Consider the following 20,240-nt stretch of genomic DNA (forward strand, 5'->3'; position numbering starts at 1 on the left):
AAAAATCCCCCCAACCTGTGAAGGTGTTAGGCTGTGTCTGCCGTGCACTGGCAAACCAATGCTCTGTGAGTGAGGCATGAGCCTCCAATGCTTTCAGCACCCAGCTTATTTACAGGGCATTTACAGGGCAGGAGGGAGGTACCAGCAGCTAGCATTAGCTGTGGCCTGGACGACAGGACCCGGTGAGACAGTGGAGTGGCCTCTGGCTGCTAGTGGTGGATTCTGTCACCCCTTCAGGTGGGTGGGTGGGGAACGGCACGATTCTGACAGGTCTGGATGACCTGTCGTCTTTAGGCCTCTTGGGTCATGGTGGGTGGGAGGAAGGGCCGTTTTCTTTCTGGGTTATTGAGCTTGACATGTAATAGATGTTCAGCTAATGTTCGTGGAGGACAGACTGGTACATGGGATGATCAAGAAGCCATAGAAACACAGTAGTTAGGAGCATTCTCGCGCAGTCCCTGGACAGATGGATGCATGGCACTTTCCCCGAGCAGGGCTCTGGTGGTGGGGCCGTTACTAGCCTCCTTGGTATTTCTGTGCAAATGAGGTTTCTCTGCAAATTAAAATTCTGTGCAAATTAGCGTACCTCCCTCTGAGCACTCATAGCACACAGCTGAACATGCAAGGGTGCCGGCTGGGTCAGTCCCCACACCCCACTGGGCCAGGTGCCCTCCTATAGGGCACAAACTCGCAACTGTTCCCAGCAGCCCCGGCCACTGGGGCACATTCAAGGTAAGGAAGGAGACAGGTCGCTTGGAAAATCAAACTTGGCCACAAAAATAAACTCTGAGGTTTGCAGATAAGCTATTTCTAGCTCAGGTGCCAAACGAGGATTTGCAGCTAGAGTGAACTGCTGTGTGCGCCCCGCCCCAGTCCTGCTAACTAACGGGAACTGCACCGAGTATCTGCTCTTCCCGAACAGCACTGATTCCAGAAATAGGGAAGGATTCCACTCCTGGGACATCTCTTGCCTTTGAACAATGACCTCAGTATGTCGTTCATCAAAGGGGCCGAGTCTCGCAGACCGAGGGGAACAGACCAGGGTGCACAGCCAGTCCTGCCCAGCCAGTCCCCTCTCTGCCCCGGTCCCAATCAGCACCCAGATGCTGCAGACCCACTGAGCCTCATTCAGGGCCTTGGACAGCTCTTGGCAAAACTGGGGGCGATGACCTCATCTGGGATTACCAGAACAGGGGTGCTGAACAGGCACCCGTGGGTGGGGAAGGGGTTTTTGACCCTCTCTCCTCGGGGGCCTGAGCTGGGGGGTGGGAGCTGTGCCAGGGTCGCACCAGAGAAAAGCACGAGGCTTTCTAGCCCATTTTCTCCTCACCCAGTTCCAGGAAGGACAGACGGTAACTTACAGGGACACGTGTAAAGAGACGAGACAATCGAAAGCAGGAGAGGGACCGACAAGTGTAGGAACAGGAAATGGCGCAGGCGCTGCTGCCTCCCTGAAACCAGATCTAGGAAGTTCTGCATGTGTGTTACAGGTGGGACACAGATTTGCCTCCAGACTTGGCGGTGCCTCTGACCGTGGCCTCCCATGGGAATCACCTGAGGAGCCTCCCAAAAATACCTATGCCTGGGTCCCATTGTGAGAGATTTTGATCTAACTGATCTGGGGCATCGAGCTGGATAACAGAGTGTTTTAAAATGTCCCCAGAGGGGTGCCTGGGTGGCTCAGTGGGTTAAGCATCTGCCTTCAGCTCAGGTCATGGTCTTGAGCCCTGCATCAGGCTCTGCTCAGCAGGGAGCCTGTATTCCCCCACCCCCTCTGCCTGCCTCTCTGCCTACTTGTGATCTCTCTCTGTCAAATAAGTAAATAAAATCTTTAAAAATAAATAAATAAAATGTCCCCAGGTGATTTGAATCACCTGGATTGAATCAGCCAGAGTTGAGAGCCACTGTTCTGACTTGGAAGAGGCAAACAAGAAGCTGATGTTACAGGATGATTTGATATGAAGTCCTATGACAAGGCTGGGGAGAAGAATTTATGCTGACATAAGAGGCTCTTCTCCCAAGAGGCCCAGCAAAGGGAGCATAGGGACAGGATACACATTAACCACCACAAAATCCTGAATGTGGGCACATCGCTACCATCAATAGGAAAAGAAGATACTCCAACAGCCCGTAGGGTTCATGTGAAAACGTTCTGGGGTTGGGGTGAGGAGCCCGGGGTTGTCAGTGGGATGGCAAAGTACCCAGGCTTTTGGGTGGCATGATCCAGGGGGCAGGTTTTAGAATATCTGAAAAGAGTAAATAAATGACCTATCATCCAGGAACATTGTTCTGCTGATCTCTGTAATGTCCATGTCAATTCAAGGCTTAGAGTCCAGGAATTGGGGAACACCTGTGAGTTGAGAGCAGTGTTAAGTGTAAAGTGCACTGGTGCCCATCCTCACAAGAACAGTTAAATTAGAAGGTCTGGGGGCAAAACCAGGCATCTGTAGGTTTTCACGCCTCTCCAGGTGACTTCAGCGTTCACTGAGAGCTGGCATTGCCAGCCCAGGAAGACATGCCCGTCTTCTCCCGGGGACTAGGAAGGTCAGGGGTTGCCCTCAGCAAAAGCAGACGAGATGGGAGACTCAGCAGCTCTACGGGGCGTGCCCAGAGTTAATGCAGAGTTGGGACGAGAGCCCAGTGGCTGCCTCCCAGTCCAGGGTCCTGTCCATCCACTGCCTATGAGGCCACTCTGTCCTGTGGTCCTATAATCTTAGAACCAAGACTACCTGATCTCGTGACGTGGAGACAAGAGGACAGTCCCTGTCTTTAAGGAACTCATGGTCCAGGAAGGAAGGTGAGAAGTGCAGCCCAGGAAGGCGCGAGTGACAAGATCCCCAAAGGCTGCAGAGCACAAGGCAGCTTTGTGTTGGCCAGGCCGGGTCTGGGATGCGAATCAGAAAGGTTGTGACCAGTTCCTTGGCTCTGGAGAGGCAGTCAGGACCTTAGGACAGAACAAAGCCTCGGGGACAGGTGAAGCAGTGGGAGTAAAGGGACCGCGGAGAGAAAGGAAAGCAGAGGAAAATCTTCTAGGACCAGTGCCCTCACTTACAGGCAGGAGGAGGAAGAGAGGCCACAAAGATGGAGTGACATGGCCCCCCAAGCCAAGAGAGAGACAGGCTCTTGGTCTCCTTGAAGCTAGCAGGGAGGTCACTGGCTGACTGTTAGGTGGACAGGGCAGGCGGAGGTCTTGGCAATGATGGGAGAGGTGGGGCTCTGCGGAAGGTTCTGTGGGGAGGGGATTGGAGTGGTTCCATGGCCTCCCCAGAGGGCTGGGCGCCCAGAGCCCAGTGGGTGGGAGCTGCCGGCGGTTCCCAGGGTGGGGCTAGGAGAGGAAGCCAGGACGAAGGACGAGTCGGTGACAGAGTGGATGTGTTGGGGAAGGCAGCGCTGAGATGTCTGCCCACGGGTCTGTCTTTGGGTGGGAGCCATGGAAGCCAAAGGTGATGGATGAGAGAGAAGGAGGAGGAGGGAGGGAGTTGAGAGGGAGGGAGGGAGTGCGGGGGGTGGGGGGCAGGAGTGTGGCTGGCAAGGGCACCTTCGGAATGGCTTCGCCGGTGAAGCCGCCAGAGAGTGCGGAAGTCCAGGGCACGGCACGCGGCGTCCTCTAATGGAAGGGTTCCAAGTCCCATCAGCTCTGGAGGCATCTGCAATGTCCTCTCAGGATGTAGGGCACGCAGGGGGATAAGGGGCCTGGGCGGGCAGTGCTGGGGCGGGGATGGAGGTGGGGGAGGCTGCAGAGGGGCGCTCATCAGCACTGATGGGGACCCGTGGTTGCCCTTCACCACCTCCAAAGTCTAGGTGTCTGCTAACATCATTCTTGGCTCAGCTTTGGGTTCTGCACAAAGCAGGTCCTCAGCTCTACCTCCCCTGAGCACCTGCCCAGCCAGGCTCCCACACTGCAGTGCAGGGATCAGGTTTCACTCCCACTAGCCAGTCCTGGCACTGCACTCTGGGCCCCTGACAAGCACTGCGCAGCCTTCCCAGCTTTGCAGCAGGGCGGGGCCCCCTTTGCAGCAGGGTGCACACAGCCTGGTGATGCGGCCCAGTTTCCATAGGAAAGTGATAGTTCTTTCCACTGGTCACCAGGGGACAGACCAGGTTGTGGAGACTCCTATCTTCTTGGGAATCAGTGAAGTCTTGCATGTGAGGGAAAAGGGAAAAGCATGACCGGGCAGGAGGCCACGTGCTCCGGTGTTCCCAGGAACCGTTGTGGCTGTGTGTGCGGGGATGTGTTTACCGAGAGCCCTGGCAGGTGTTGTGCGGGGGGTGGGGTGGGGGGGCTGGTGGGGGAACTAGGGATGAATCAGATGTGATTCCCATCCTCCAGGAACTGGCCAGGTGGTAGGGAAGACTGACGTGAGTTCGCCGTGGGGACACCAATCCAGGGCTGGATCTATGACGTATCCTATCCAGGTTCCTTCCTATCCTATAATACATGCTTCTTGAAGCCTGGGATAAACAAGAGCCATGTGCCACCCTGTGTCAGTGGGAAGGAACAGAAGGTTCCAAGATAAAGGCTGTCAAACCCCTTCCCCTGGGTCTTAAGATGCCCTTCACCCCTGCCACACTCACAGCGTCTAAGACTTGAAGGCTTCTCCTTGGAAAGCTGACTTTTGGGAACAGCATGCCTTGGTCTCAGACACTCCTCTCCAGGTGTGCCCCCTCTAGGAGCTGGGAATGCCATCATCATCAGATCCGAGATGCCACTATCACCAGATCTGTCTGGCTGTCCAACGCCTCTCTTCTCATGGGACAGTCACAGAAGCAAAGCAAATTACCTAGGCCCTGGGACAACTAACCAGGACAGCGGCTCAGCTGCTCGGAGGTGTCGTTAGATGCTTGCCAACAGCCCCAAAGCTCCCAAAGCCAGAAGCCCAACTGCCCCCGCTGGCTGTCCCCATTGGGCTGCTCACGGCGGCAGCAGGCTGGGTGCCCAGGGGACGTTTCTCCCTGGTCCAGGCCCAGCCTGGAGCTCCTCCCGCTTCTTGCTGACAATTATGGATCCCCACAATTCGGAATCCCAGAGCTGCAGAATCCCGGAGCATCCTTCTCCAGGCCTCCCTGCTTCTGTGGGCACAGTCCTGGCCTGCTGGGTGGATATTCAAGCATTCTCACCGATTCTTTCCATCGGATTTCTGCCCGCACAGTAGGCCACCTTCCCCACAACTCTCCTGGCTACCTGGTCTTTATAATCCGGGTTTGGAAATCCTCAATCAAACTTTGAGGCCAGACCTCTACAAATTTAATCCAAGGAAATAATCAAATCGCTATGCTAAGATATATATATGCAAAAATGTTCGTTGTGTTATTATTTATAGGAGTGAAATTTAAAAATATGCTAAATGCCCACCATTAGGGCACTGGGTAAGTAAATTGTGGAGATTATTATATGCAGATGACATGCAGAGTTCAAAAATGCTATAGATTTGTGTTTACTGACATAAGAAGTGTACATGTGACATATCATAGAGTCAAAAGAATGTGTCGCCGAGCCATACGTATAGCGTGATCCCACGTATGTGTGTGTGTGTGCACGTGTGTGCGTGTGCACGTACACTTTACATATGTGCATACAAAGAAAGTCAGAAGAGGGACACCAACACAGATGTTTCTTGGGATTACGATTGTAAGCAATTTCTGTAATTTTAGGTGCTATTTTTAAAGTATTTTTACAACGAACAAACAGCCTTTTACTGATATCAAGTACTACTACTTTAATAACAAGAAAAGTTAAATTGCCAAGGAAGTATTACAGTTTTGAGGAGCTTAAAGGTCCCCTAGCTGCTGGATGCCCCCTCCTGGGGATCGAATCCCCCCTCCTGGGGAGCGGGAAGAGTTCCCGCCATGCTCATAGATTGTTTCCAGAGGGATTGAGGTCCAGTGTCTTTGCTGGGTTCTAATCCCACATCTATATAAAAATCTCCATGACCAGAAGGCAGAGAGGATGCGCTGTTCACCTCCTCACTGCCCCTGGAAAATCAGTGTTAGAGAACATAGCTGGCAGTGCCCAGGTCGGATGCCTTCCTTATGTGCAGGCAAGCTGAGCAGAGACTTACCTTTTGATGTCCGTCTCTGGCAAGCTCAGGATTCGTCCCCAGGATGCAAAAACCTCGATGGCAACCAACACTTAGCACAGTGTGAGCATCCCCGGGAGGCCAGACAGTCTAGAACGAGAAGGAAAAGGGTGGGGCTGGGGTGGGAAAAGGTATCACCGTCTGCAGAAAAATCTCTTCGGAATTCCAGTGTCTTAGACAGTCCCCACCCACGCAGGCGCTTGTCCCTGTGTTGAATCTCTGAGTGTGGACCCTTTCACATGGAGTGTGTCCAAACACTGCCACGGGCACTCCCAGGCAAGGGAAGGGTGAAGTGGGCAGCAGAGAACCCCAAGGGGCAGAGCCTAGAGGTCCCTCCTCCGTCCCCCAAACACACAAAGCCCAAATTCCCACAGCACAGCCACTAGCATGGGTGAGGGAGAATAAAGGCATTGGCTTCCATCCGATTCAAGCCAAGAGACTCCAAAGACAGGGAGAAACACGAAATTTAGGCCTTTAACCTAATGCTGAAAAGAGAAGAAGACACAAACTCAAGAATTACAAAAGCAAATCACGGATTCTTTCAGATAATGGGCAAGAAGACCTTGAGGAAGCAAAGGATGGGTTCCCTGGAGAGGATAAGTTTTTTTTTTTTTTTTTTTTTTTAAAATATAGATTTAATACCTAGTAGAAAGAGCTATCTGTTATGGTGAGGCAAGGCTATTCCCAGTTCCCTCTTTCAAATCTAATATATGTGAAAGCTGTCTTCACGACAAGGAATGGCAACCTCCACTGCAAAAACACGGCTGTCATTACCCAGGAATCGATATATTTTTCTAAACGGAATATATCATTATCAATTGATTTTCCTGTTTCCTCTTAGCACTCCAGACTCCTGGATAGCAGAGGAAAGCTTTAATGTGATATGAGGGATTTGGACAGGTAAATAAGTTATTGTAAACTGATTCCACCTTGCAATGAGCTTCTCTCCAACAACGCAACGGGTCTCTCTCAGAGCCTCTCTCCACCCGAGCTTTCTCAGCTGCCACTGACGGAGACACAACGCGAGCCACATCAAATAGCCATTTTCAAGCTGAAGGTGGCATAAATAGTATTTTTTCCAAGGACAGAGCGTTCCCTTTACGATTAAGAAATAACCTCTGTGGGGAGGCAAAGGAAGCCAAGGTCACCATTTAATTCTGACCCAGAGCCAAAGTCGTGAGTACATTGCCTCGACCAAGCCAATGTGAAGCATGCGGATATATTGATCGCTTCGGCCACAAAGTATCAACGGTACTGGTGATAATAAACGATCGATGTATTTCTGGGAAAGATCCTTGGCAGATATGTGTTGGTGAAGAGAGAGGTCTGGGAGACAGCAGTCAGATGGTTTTTAGATCCTTGAGAATTTTATACATTCATTCATTCATTCCATAAGTATTTGTTGAGTGTCTGCTGTGTGTCAGGCAATGTTCTAGGCACTGGGGATACAGAAGTGAACAAAAGAGAAAGAAAAAAAAAATTCCTGCCCTAAGGGAGCTCATCTTCTAGTGGAGGGAAACATAGAATAAACAATAAGCTTGAGAAATAAGTACAAATTGTACAGTGTATTAAAAGGTAGGCAGTGTATGCATTAGAGAAGACAGAGCAGAAGATGAATGTCAGGGGACTGAGCTCACATGAAGGGGATGAGGGACTGGGCCATGTGGGAATCTGGGGTTGAACATTTGGCAGTGAGAAGAGCCAGTGCAAATGTCCTGGCCGGGGGGGGGGGGGGGGAAGCATACCTGTCATGTTCCTGGGCCAGCAAGGAGCCCACGGTGGCTGGACAGGGAGAGTCCAGAAGGACATTCAGCTGGAGAGGTGAATATCTAGATCATGTAGGGCCTTGCAGGCCACTGTAAAGGCTACTCACTGAGAACCCAAGATGCTGGCGACCCAGCTCTAGGAGGAGCTTTCATTCTCTGGAGACAGACCTCGCAGGTCTGTCAGCTGAATCTGCTTGCGGTCCCTTCCACCCAGATTGCTCAGCACTCTGTGCGAGATGAACAGGGCAAAGGCCAGGCTGGGGCTGGGAGGGGCAGTGGAAGGAGATGAGCCACCAGGGCTGCCCAGCTTGCTCTGAGGACAGTGGCCTTGTGTTTCCTTCTCTGTGGTCCCCAGAGGCCACTTCTAGAGGAGGTAACTGAATCAAAGTCCTGAACGAAAATACACTATACATGAGGCTGAGTTCTTTTGGGCTTTTCCCTAATGTGCTTATGGAGAGATCCTGACGTGAGCTGACACGTTAGACATGACAGGTTGTGTGGGTATCTTGCCCAGGTCTGTTTTCTATGCTGTGTGTCCCCTGATTTGCACGGAGGGCATCACTGAAGCTCGGAGACCCTGGAGACTCCTGGTTAGGTGCAGGCGGTATAGACACCAGGAGACTGAGGACTGGCATGGGGTTGGGTCTTTATTCCCCTACTTGCCTCCCTCCTTGCAGTGACTTTACAGGCTGGCCGTGACCCCACTGAAGGTCACAGGTGAGGCTGGGGTGCGGTGGGCCCCACAGAGCATCCTCTCTGTGCCTTAGCTTCTAGCTGGAAACTGCCGCACCCTGCACTGCATCCGTGCACTGGGGACGGCCATAGCGTGGTCTCTGTACCCCAAGCTCCCATCTTATGAGCAGCCCTGCCTGACTCTCTTCCAACCACACATTTCAATGTGCCAATTTCCTATTAAGACCCCAGACGGTATGTTCTCGGGGGCATCGGAGAGCAGGGCTTTGGAATCAGGGATCAGGCTGAATCCCAATCTGCCCCTTAGTTTTGCGACACGGGCTAAGGTATTTAATATCTAGGAACCTTCCTTCTCACTCTTGGAACTAGAGAAACAGATGCAAAATTAGCGGCAGCGGGATCCCTGTCCCAGCATTTCCACCACCGGCTGCACCACCCCGGGCAAGGAGTACCTCCTGGCTGACATCTTTGTCCCCTGCCCCCGCACCAGAAACTGCTCCCTCAAGGGGTTTCGAGCTGCTCTCAGCTCTTGTCTGGCATTAGTTGATGTCCCAGTGATTTCACTTATCTCCCCTTGCACTTCTATCTACCCAACCTCTGCTCCTTGCAGTCAAACGCAGGGCACCCGGAGAATAGACATTATCTTAATATTTGAATCTCTGGCCATAGCGCCCATCAAGAATGGAACCAGGAGGTGTACCTGGGTAGCTCAGCTGGTTAAGTGTCTCCCTTTGGCTTAGGTCATGATCCCAGGTCCTGGGATCGAGTCCCGCATTGGGCCCCTTGCTCAGTGGGGAGTCTGCTTTTCTGTCTCTCCCCTGGCTGGTGTTTTCTCTCTTTCTCTCTCACTTGTTCATTCTCTCTGTCTTTCTCTCAAATAAATAAATAAATAAAATCTTAAAAAAAAAAACAACCCCTAAAAACAAACTCAGGAAACAACAGGGAGACAGGTATGGTTTTCCATCTCCAGGGGAAGCCTTGACTTTGACATCTGCGGTCAAACTGACCCCTTCTCTTCCACTCACTTCATCATCAAAGGGCAGCTCCCAGGGCCAAGGAAAATGCAATTAAAAAGCCAAGGGATGGGGTGCCTAGGGGGCTCAGAGGGTCAAGCCTCTGCCTTCAGCTCAGGTTGTGATCTTGGGGTCCTGGGATCGAGCCCCACATCAGGCTCTCTGCTAGGCGGGGAGCATGCTTTCCCCTCTCTCTCTCTCTCTGCCTGCCTGCTTGTGATCTCTCTCTCTCTCTGTCAAATAAATTAATAAAATCTTTAAAAATAAATAAACAAATAGCCAAGAGATGAGAGATGTTTTACTTTCACTTAAAATATACAGTGGGTGGTTAGTCAACGCCTGTGGAAGGGGTCTTACACCGTCCCCCCCACCTTGTCAAGGCACTTAAGAGATGCTAATTGGGTCTGGCAGGGCATAAAAAGGGCCAATATGAAATTCCCTCCAATGGGGCCTTTGGGTTAAATAACTCCGAACGACGGGAGATCTTTAAAAATTAAACCTAAAGAAATGTTTGAGGCCATTCTCACTCTAAGTCTATAAATAAAGATGGCTCCTGCCAGGAACCAAACTGATAGCCAAGAGAATTACAAATAAGGGCCCCAGGATTTTTTTTTTTTTTAATTTCCCTATAAAAGATCCCAATTTTTGGAGAGAAACTGTCCTTAAGAGAGGATAAACCAATTAGGGAGTCTCCCATTTGATGCAGGATCAGAGTCTGGCCCTGCCCAGGTCTTGACCAGGCTACCCAAGGACTGCCCCGCGCCCAGGCAGCTCGCCAGCCCTCAGCCAACCGGGAAGCAACGATTCTCCCTTCCTCGGAAGGAAAAAACAAAGCCACTAGAGGCTGCGAACTGTGGAAGAAAACCAGCTCCCACCTTCCCGTCGGCCCAGGCTCAGGACCCTGTGGCACCCCCGCCCCACCCCGGCCCTGGGGGCTCGCAGACCTGCTCTGAATGTATCCAGCAAGGGTGAAGTCTCATTCACATTCTCTTAAGAAGAGGGAAAAAACAACCCGTCCATTAATAACATCCACCAGGGGTTCACCAAAGCCTGCAGGCATCCTGCCAACCCCAAAATAAACACTCTCAAAAGGTTTATCCATCAGGTTGGCGACAGTTCACGGGCTGAGGGGTCCGGAAGGCCCCACTCTTCAAGAAGAGAATGGGCACACGGAGATGGAGTGCTTTGCGAGAACCCGCCCAACCCAGTGCGGAGGTTTCCTCTTTCCATTAAGGAGCCAGGACGGCCACTGATGAGATCCATTACTTATTTCCGAAGCTAGGGAGGCACTGGCGGGCCAGCCTTTGTGCAGGCTCGTGTTCTTCAAAGGGAGGATCTGCAGAGGCCGTGACTCCTGACTCAGATGGAATAATGAAATTTTCATAATGTTGGAAGTTTACAAAGCCTCGCTTGTGCCCATTTTCTGATTTAATTTTGCTCAGAAGTTTATGAGTGGATCACTGTTATTATTCCTATTCTATAGATGGGATACGAAGAATGGCGCAGCGCTACCCGGCGAATACAGAAGGGAGAGAAATGGAATCGGAACTCTAGGTTTGCACCTTCCAACCCTTGCTTTGTTCCAAATTCATCCACGGCCTTGTCCCCAGGACGCTGACGGATGGTGAGATTGGAGCTGTCCTGTGTTCACTCTGTACTCCCCACCCCCGGGCTGGATAAAAATACAGGTGTCTGAGGATATCCTCATCCTGGTCTGGTACTGGTGAGCCCAAACCAACCCTACAACCCAACTGGCTGCTCCCCCCGACCCCCTCACCCTCTTCTCCACAGCCCCAGTGGTGGTCAGCTTCCCAAGGGGCCCCCTCCCACAACCAAGAAGCCACAGATCGGCCCCCACGCCTACCACGAAACCTCTCTCAACACTAAGGCGGCACACCGGGTTCTCCGTGACTATTAACTCGGGGTTTCTCCAACTTTTTTTATTCTCACCGTCCCCACCAAGAAAAAAATTCCATTCTGTTCCATCTAAATTCTTTCTAACAAGTGTCATTCAACTCTGAAAGGGTAAGATTTTGTCGGGGAGGGTGGAGATGTGGAGGGCGTAAGGCACTGTAGTATCTGCGAGTTTTTGTGCCTCCTTCCTCCGTTCACTCCTGGACTCGATTTACAACCCTCACCCCTCACCCTGGCCCCTGGCATGAATTCACTGCCTTTCTCCAGCCCTGCTGCTTCTGGACCCCTTCCTCAGGGCCCAGCACGGACCCTTCCTCAGCCTTTATAAACCCAGTTCCGCCTTCTCTCTCTTGCTCCCCATCCCCAGCACTGTCCTTAATGACGTCCTGTTCTCTATCATCTCCCTCCTGCGGCCAGGCCTCCCCACCTCTCATGGGCTCACAGCAACAGCCCCCGAGGGGCCCTGTTGTCACCACGGGGATTTTGCTCCACCTAAGAATAGTCACGGCATTTCTGCCCCAAATCCCTCCATGGCAGGAGCCCCAGGGAGCCCAGGCGCTGTCCAGCCTCCCCCGCCTGGGCTACCCGCCCCACGGACATCCCCAGCTCTCCTTCTGGGACCACACACCTGTCTTCCTCCCTGGATCTCCTCCCGCATGCCTTCATTCCGTCTCCTACTGAAAACTTCTCTTCAGAGTATAGACACTCTGAAGGAAAACTGCTGGCGAGTATCAAGTGTATGCACGTCACCCGAAGATGTTTCTTGCTGGCCCAACTCCAGGTCCTTCTTGGCTGGTCTGGGCCAGGAGAATGAACAGAGAAGGAAAATGGGGTGCCCACATGCAGACTTATTAGATCCTAAATTGTGTCTTGATGGGGCTCTGCCAGACAAAAGGACTGAAAAAGTTCAGGGGAAAAAAAAAATTTTTTTTCAAATCAACCCCCTCCCCCCCACACCCGCCCCTCAGTGTCTTGTTACACAGCAGATCTCTCAGCAACTGCATTATGGGACTGGTCTTACTTGGCCCCACGACTCAGCGCCAGCCCGCAGAGCCCCCTCCACCCCAGTTAGGACACATGTGCTTATCACTGGAAACGGAGCCGGCATGACCCTTGCATTTTCTGGACACCACAAACTGAGGAGAGAGGTGGCAATGCCAGGGGACCCCCTCCCCCCCCAGCCTGACTTGCCGTATTTAAGATGTCGGTGGAGTGTGTAGCACCTGGCACGTAGTAGATGCTCAGTAAGGCTCTGTTGAAGGAAGGAAAACGCCTACCAGACTCAACTCATTTTCTACAATTTTGCTTCACACATCTGGAAGTTCACACCATGGTTTCATGACTGGAATACAAACCAGCTAGGGGAAAAAAAAAAAAAAAGCAGACATTGCTTCCAGATTTCACTCTTATGAACAGGCCTGCATCTTCCCTTTAAATTGCAATAATTCCTTCCCAGATGTTGCTTCTCCTTCAGACCCATAAATTGAAGCTTTTCATGATGACGCCTCCCATTTGCCTGGTGCCGTGGGCTCTCTGGAGTGCTCGTGCATCTTCTCCCCTTCATTAGACCCCACGAGAGGCGGGACAGGCGCCGACATCTCTAATTCACTGACAAGGGATGCCATCTGCCAATACCTCCAAGTGGACCGCGGTGCGAATGGGTTCCCCTCTCCTGCCTGCTGCTGCGAGATCAAAAGTACCCTCTTTTCCAGCAACCCCCAGGTCTCCGTGTGGGGTGGGGCGTCCGCAGAGGCTCACCCCCTCCATGTTGGCCTCAGTGATGCTGCCCACTTCAAACTCTGACTCAGAGGTGAGCAAGTCGCTTCCCTTGGTTCTCCCTGACGTGCCTGTGAGGCTGTACCATTTCAACAAGGCCTGTCTAGAATCTCGGAGTAAAACAGAACAGTTGTCCAGTTGGCGGGTGGCAGCTGTGGACAGAGGAAGTTGGACGTGGCCAGATATGTTGGTTTCTCAGCTGGTCTATGGCCCCAGGCAGGTTTGTCCCAGCTCCACAGGGTGGCCCCCGTGTTAGCATCAGTCACAGAGCAAGTCACACTCAGGCAAGAGCCCACCTCAGGTCTGGACCCCACAGGCAGAGCCCGAGAGAACGGAGCTTCCCCCTTTCTTTCCACCTTCCCTGATCTCCGTTTTTGGGAGACCTGTCTCCCTCCTGGTGACTGGCCCTAAGGCTGTTGGTTTTAGTTCTTCAGGTGAGGGAGAGACTCTGACCTGCACCCTAAGACCTCAAGTAGCCAACCACAACAGAAAACACCTGAGTCCTCTATATGGCCCACAGCTGTGCACGTCAGGGGGCAGGGGACAGTTGTGGGGACAGGAGATGCAGCCACCACACCTGTTCACTGGACCTGGTGGCTGCTAGTGCCCAGGGGTCCCACAGCATCCTGTCCCCTGGACACCTCCTGCCCACAGCTTTAGAGAGAAATGATGGGCAAAAGTGAGTCCACGGCATAAAACGTGTTGGGCTTTCAGACTCAGTGTGTTTCTGGTCTGCTCAGGGAGACACAGAGAGATCCGATATGCCCTTCACCCAACTCAGAATCCCCCCGGCCTGCGTGGCCCAGCCAGAGTCGCCTTTCGGACTTATATCCCCGTCCCCGTCGCGGAGGTTCAGGGGCTGGCCTGGCCTGTGTGTGTGGTCGAGAGCGTGTAGGAAGGACACTCAGCACAGCCCGTGGCACCGATGATGGGTGGCTATAACCGTTACAGAGCCACGCCTGCTAACTGAAGCTCACAAGGGGTGCCCCTAAGATACACGCGGTGCCACGGGGAGGGCTGGGGTCACACGAGGTGGTGCTTTCTCTCTCAGCTCCTCCCTACAGAAGCCAGCACGCAGGGACAAATGCACATTCCCTGGGAGGTGGTGGAAGCAGTGGGCTGACCGTGGTACAGGACACCAGGGTCTAGCTGACGCTGGTCGGCTGCCACTCCCGCCCCCCTGCGCCCCTGAATGTCCTGAATGTCCTCTGAGAGGGCAGCTTCAGCCTCTCCCCCCAACCTCCACCCAGCAACTGGTATACCAGACTCCAGGCCTGAGAGAAGACGCCGCTAAGGCTCGCGTTCGCTCGCTCTACCTGGGTTCCGAACCCAAGCCGACAGGGCCAGCATCTGAAAACCATCGCTTCTTCACCCAGTGAAAAGCTGTTTTATTTGAGTAGATTTGAGGCTGTTTCTATACTCTCAGAGAAAAAAAAATTGTGAAAGAAAAGCCTTTGGAGATTACAGTACTTTTTACCCAGATATGATGAGTTATCCATTTAAAAATAAACCACAGACAGGCATGTTTCTCCGTACCCAGGCAGAAAGCAGTCATTACCAGGAATTTCTCTAAGTTCTCTGCTTTTCTTGGCCAATATAGAAACAGCCTAGGAACTGAAAATAGAATTAGGAGCTAATTCTGTTTTCCTGATCTCTACCAACGTGTATAGGCAAGTGGCTTGATCATATCATGGCTTCACGTTCCATCCGAAAATAATAATAATAATAATAAATAATAATAATAATAAACAACATGGAGGCATGCCTCACCAGCATCGCCCTACTGCTGCGATGTAAACCAGCGACCGAGGAGCCAGGCCAGAGCCCAGAGCAGTGGATACAAGTGCCCAGAGTCTCTGAGCTGCGGCCTGGCAAGGCTGGATGTCCAGGTACAGGCAAAAAACCAAAGGCAAGCGCCAGTGAGTGACTAGCTCAAGGTCACACAGCTAATCAGCAGGAGAGGGAGGACAGCGGTGCTGGCTTCCAAACTCCCCCGTGGACCTCTTTCTCCCCCTAGTCTCTCTGACGTTGAACTGGGCCAGAAGATTCCAGGAAAGTCCCCTAGAAAGGTTACAACTTATCGAACCCAGTCTTCCTTCCTGTGGAATGTCCCCGGCTTCCTCTCTCCTTTCCAGCTAGCAGTAAATCAAATATTCCTTGCTGCATTACTTTTCAAGCTCGATGTTTCTAAATCCAAAGACATCTATAAATAATACATACTCATTTATATGTACATTTAAAAGATTAAAAAAAAAAAGCCATAACAAAGATACCTGTAGATTCTTCTGCATACTAATGGCCTATTTAAGACACAATGGGAGCAAATGGCCAGGAGCACAGGTAACCACAGACATGAACTTCCCTCGACTGCGGGCTGCACCCCAGAGCAGGGAGTCCTCCATTCGGAGCACTCCATTCACTGCTTCTCTCCCACGGTCACATTTAGCCATCTGCTTCTTCTTTTATATGTGGGACTGTGTATTTTTTCCCCTCTTCAGTTTTATATGAAACATTTAGCAATGAAGTAGCAAATAAAAATACTACATATCATCTAGAATTCATATAAAATTGTAGTTGGCTTGAACGCATCTAAAGGTTGATAAAAAGAAACACATAGATGCTTCTTAAAGGCTTATTTATATTTTATTACACATTACACACATCACACTCCATTGAGAAAATTTAGAAGTTGATGTGGTTCACTCTGTCACAAGTTGGCATGGCGAAGATTACCATGTCTAGAGAACATTCTTCCTTTGGAACACAATGCACTTGCTTGCCGTTACCCCAGCAGACAAAAATGGAGCAAATAATCCATCCGTTCGCACTGCACTTAGTCTTTGGGAGGGAGGGTTTCTGTACTCCCCAAACCCCAGAGTGTGTACTCTTGGCCTCGGCTAGCGACCCCATCCCCCACCCGGCTGATCCTCACGCCAAAGTGAGCATGTGGCTGGGGCACCATCGCCTCTCCGACAGACGCTCAGGTCAGCTCGAAGCTGGCAGAGTTGGCACCCACCCCGTCACACACCCACACGAGGAAATACAGGATGTCACAAGGCTGCGGACGCTACGGGCTAAGTTAAAGAGACTCCTGGGACTGAAGGCGGTCCGAGGAGCGAGAGCTCCCAGCTACAGGAAGGCTCTATGTCAGGGTGAACTCTGGGTCCTGGAGGGTGAGAGAACCTGCAAGGTCAGCATAGAGACCAGAAGGCTGAAGGGTGCCTTGGGGATATCAACGCCCCTTCCCCTCCACCCTGCCCTCCCACAGAGAGAGGCAGGAGATGGAAAATGTCAGCAGGTGACCTCCAGGTTGGGGAAGGGGCAGGGCACGGTCAGCCTCTGGTACTGCGGTGGGGGGGCTCTTTTCTGCACCTCAATACTGCCGGCGCCAGCAGCCTCAGCACCTCTCTGTTGCTTGGTCTCTGGGAACACCCCCGCCTCCTTCTGCATAACAGGGAGACACACACTGCTTGCCACAGTAGGAGACCTTGAGTTGGCTCATCCCCACAGCACATGCCATGTCCAATGTGTTTGTAGTGGGATCATCTGCTATCTGTCGGCCGGGCAGCAACCATGTATGAAAAATAACACTGAGGGGAAAATTAAGTGATCTGTCTGAGAGCAGCCCTTTTGGATGAGGAAGGGCTGCTGTTGACAAATCTATGAAAATTACACATAAATTATCTAAAAGCACACAGACACATGTTCAGAACGAGGACCTTGATTACGGACATTTTAAGTACAACTTGGATGAAATCATCTTGTCTCCTTTGAATGCTGGGATAATAACGGAGAGAAGAGGCGGGAGAAATCAATGATAAGCATCACCTTCCCGACCAGAAAAAAAAAAAAAAATTAAGAATTTTCACTTTTCAGGATGAGGATGCCTTAACACACCAAGACGTCTGGGTGTTGCCCTACAAAATGTGTTCTAGAACAGAGGGATCCAGAGAAGCCCCGGGGTGCCCTTACAATGGGAAGAAGGAAGTAGGGAGGCCAGGGGTGCCTCTCCCTTTGCAGTAGGACCCAGACAAGGATTTAAGGCAACTGTTTTTTTGGGGGAGTGATTTCAGAAAGCTAAGGGAGTAGGAAGTCACAGAGGTAAGTGAAGAAAGCCAACACATATTGCCCTGAAGAAGCAGGTCACCGCTGTGGGCACTGAAGCCAATCTTACTAGGGACCTCTGGGGGACAGAAAGGGTCATGTCTCAGAGGCATTCCTTACATCCTGGGGTGGGAGGCAGCTGGAGCATGTCCCATCAACTCCTCTTTCTCCTAGGCTTAGAGCTGCTGCCAGAGAGGGAACCACCCCCTGGCATTTTTAGGTCTTCCCTAAGGGGTCAACAGAGGCTCTGGGGACACAGGGTTGCGGAGGATCCCGGGACAGTACATTTCCAGCATGTGCAAACACACTAGGTTGGAAAATCATAACCTCTGATTACTTGGATGGATTCAATTTGCCACTTTCAAAAGTCTAACAAAAACAGACTACCCCCCCTCCCGTATAATCACTGAATAATATTATAATCATTTTGCGTGAAAATTGCATTATTTCCCCGATGGAAGCATAGGCTTTCTACCTCTCAGGGCTTCACCTGCCACATTACTTTTCGAAGTATGAAGTAGCAGGTTCCAGTTATCTGAAAAAAATTTTAAAACAATAACAGCACAATACATAGTGTGATCCAGATGGAAAGAATACACATTTTCCAGGACGGGCACCTTGATTGGTGGCTATAACTGTTAAACACATTTGAGGTAATACAGTGATAATGGGCATTAATAGTAGCAATAGTGCTGATGGGCTGGAATATAATTATTTCTGATTGTATTACTATTTCCTTTTGTGGAACATGGTGCATATTTCCGAACGACTCTATGCTCAATAAAAGACACAAAAGCCCAGAGGCGGGTTGGCAGGAAGGTGGTTGGAAGGGGCTTGCAGTTCCTGGTGCTTGGAAAGTGGGGAAAGAGGGGGGGGGCCAGGGTTCTTGGTGGGCCCAGGAGCCCCAGCATCATTGTCTGTGATCCGGCTCCTTCTGGGACCTTTGCCTGCAATTTGCAGACATCGGCCGCTGAATATCCCTGAGGAATGCCCGTATGTATGAAGTAGTAAGCTGATAGGTTTTAAAGGACAATTTGGGGACACCTGGGTGGCTCAGTGGGTTAAAGCCTCTGCTTTTGGCTCAGGTCATGATCCCAGGGTCCTGGGATCAAGCCCTGCATTCGGCTCTCTGCTCAGCAGGGAGTCTGCTTTCCTTCCTCTCTCTCTGCCTGCCTCTCTGCCTACTTGTGATCTCTGCCAAATAAATTAAAAAAAAAATAAAAAAAGGACAATTTGGTAAATTAAAAAATGTTTGTTTATGCCCAGATACGTGACTTCTTTCTCTTCACCTCCCATTAGCCCTCAGAAAAAGGGACTTGCCTTCGTTTCAATATAACCAATAAGTTGATTGATATGGTCTTTATCAAGAAAAGGACATTTCACAGTGCACTCTCTCGCCTCATTTAGCAAAAACAGATACATAATCATTCTTGGGATTATGACTTCGCAATTTTAGCTTTTGGATGTTGTTGGAAACGAGACCGCAATGTCACTTCCGAAAGACACCGACCATGGACAATTGCTGCAAGAGACGGTGAACATTCACCTGTGAGGCCAACAGAAACAACGCCACAATGTCACAACTGATAGGATCTGGGACTAGTGCCTGGAGACAAAATTGTAAAGGAAGGCATAATCCCCAGATTCAGAAAGTGGCTTCTCCTGAAAACCGGGATGCAAGCAAGAATCAGGAGCTCTGGAAAATCGTCAGAGGACTCCAGAGAAACTGCTCTAGTGGGGCTGGCTCAGTCTCGTACGGCTCGTGACTCTTGATCTCAGGGTTCTGAGTTCAAGCCCCGTGTTGGCATGGAACCTACTTAACAAACAAAACTGCTCTAGTGCTAGAAAGTACACTGGGAACAGAACAGTCGCTGGAGTTGAAACTGCACAAGACAGACTTAAATGATGACTTGTGGAATCTATCAGTTGTATTTTGAAGTTAGTATGTTACAGATTTTGTCATTTAAAAAATGTGTAGCTAAAGCATTCATTGTGTATTTTAAGTAAGTGGTAAGTTATCTATACTACAACACTATACTCTGTATCTGTATCATGCTCTAGATGTGTACATCTATATTCTAAAAAATTAATATATTCAGGTTGCCTAAGAAGGTTTTTTTGGAGACCTTTTTTTTTTTTTTTTTTTTTTTTGGGAAAAGTGGAGAATAGCTTATGTTTGGGTGGAAAGTTAGTTTCATTAGCACTATAGAGGGATGGTCACCGTCCTGGCAAAGACCTAATTTAATTTACAAATCAAAGCCATCAGGGACGCTAGACGATTTTCAGTTCAACAATTCCTTCATTATACAGACGCAAAAACAGAAGCCAGAGAACTCTCTATCCTACCAAGGAATCCTTAAATGAAGGAGTGAAACATACAAGAAAATCTAGAAAATCTGAGCATGGCTCTTCCTGTGGATACCCCACATGGCAGTGGTTGGGTATAAAGCTCTTCATCTGTCAAGCGGGGGTACTCTGGGGCTAACCTCCAAGATCTACCTGTAGTGGGTTGCTCCAGCCCACGACCTCTAGTAGGTAGCTTGCTTGCCTTCTCTTCAGGAGCTTTTCCCTCTGGATCACACACCAGCTTGCATTTCTGAAGCCAGCCAGAACACTACCACTGCTTAAAAAAAGTGAAGACGCATTTGTTGAAAAGCCTATCTAAATATGAAAATGTATGTCTGGTCTTCTTTTCAAGCGGGAGGAATCTGCTGAAAGGGGCCGGGTAGGAGGGGTCTTCTGGTCCTACCGCTGTCTGTCATCCTGCACATCCAGCACATCTTCATTTAAGGATTCCCTGAGCAGCAAAATCTCTTCTCTCCTCGGGCCTGGAGCATCCCTTGCACCTGCAATCCTCAGGCTCCTGCTGTTCATGCCTGTCAGTGCTGGGCGGGGGC

General features: G+C 50.7%; 1 protein-coding gene across 3 annotated transcripts in view; it reads right to left on the reverse strand.

Annotated features, from left to right (window-relative positions):
• The window catches only part of KLHL29 (kelch like family member 29), a 297,212-nt gene that overhangs the window by 207,349 nt on the left and 69,623 nt on the right, over positions 1-20,240 (reverse strand). For 2 of the 3 annotated variants that reach the window (XM_059132525.1, XM_059132523.1), the window contains exon 2: positions 6,060-6,167. The exons of the other annotated variant lie outside the window; for it this stretch is intronic. The gene's annotated coding sequence lies outside the window, so the exon portion shown is untranslated. The remainder of the gene's footprint in view (positions 1-6,059; positions 6,168-20,240) is intronic. 3 annotated transcript variants of the gene reach the window in all.

This window comes from Mustela lutreola, chromosome 9, assembly GCF_030435805.1.
Source record: "Mustela lutreola isolate mMusLut2 chromosome 9, mMusLut2.pri, whole genome shotgun sequence".
NCBI classification, from domain to species: Eukaryota; Metazoa; Chordata; class Mammalia; order Carnivora; family Mustelidae; genus Mustela; species Mustela lutreola.